This window comes from Alligator sinensis, unplaced genomic scaffold (assembly GCF_000455745.1).
Source record: "Alligator sinensis unplaced genomic scaffold, ASM45574v1 scaffold955_1, whole genome shotgun sequence".
NCBI classification, from domain to species: domain Eukaryota; kingdom Metazoa; phylum Chordata; order Crocodylia; family Alligatoridae; genus Alligator; species Alligator sinensis.
Window position 1 is genome coordinate 676,948 of NW_005842791.1, and position 335 is coordinate 677,282.

Here is a 335-nt window from a genome sequence, read left to right on the forward strand (position 1 = left end):
CGGCTGGCTTGCACGATTCCCGTCCCTCTTTGGGCCTAGCTCCCTCGCCCTGTCTAATGGTGCACGGCACCGAGACGCAGAGCAGAGCTGCACAAGCGGTGCAGAAACACCCCAACCCCGTGCAAACAGTTTAGACGCGGGATTTGCAAGGATGAACAAACACCACCCCTGTGTTGCACAGCGGGGTCGGGGTCCTGGTGCTGGGCCTGGCGCAGGGGAGGGGCCCACAATGCTTTGCGGCCGCTTCTTTTGGCATGACCCCCGCCGCGGTGGGGGCCCGGGCACTGCACGGGGCAGCGCGCAGCACCCCGAGAACCGCCCCGCCCCCCCTACCT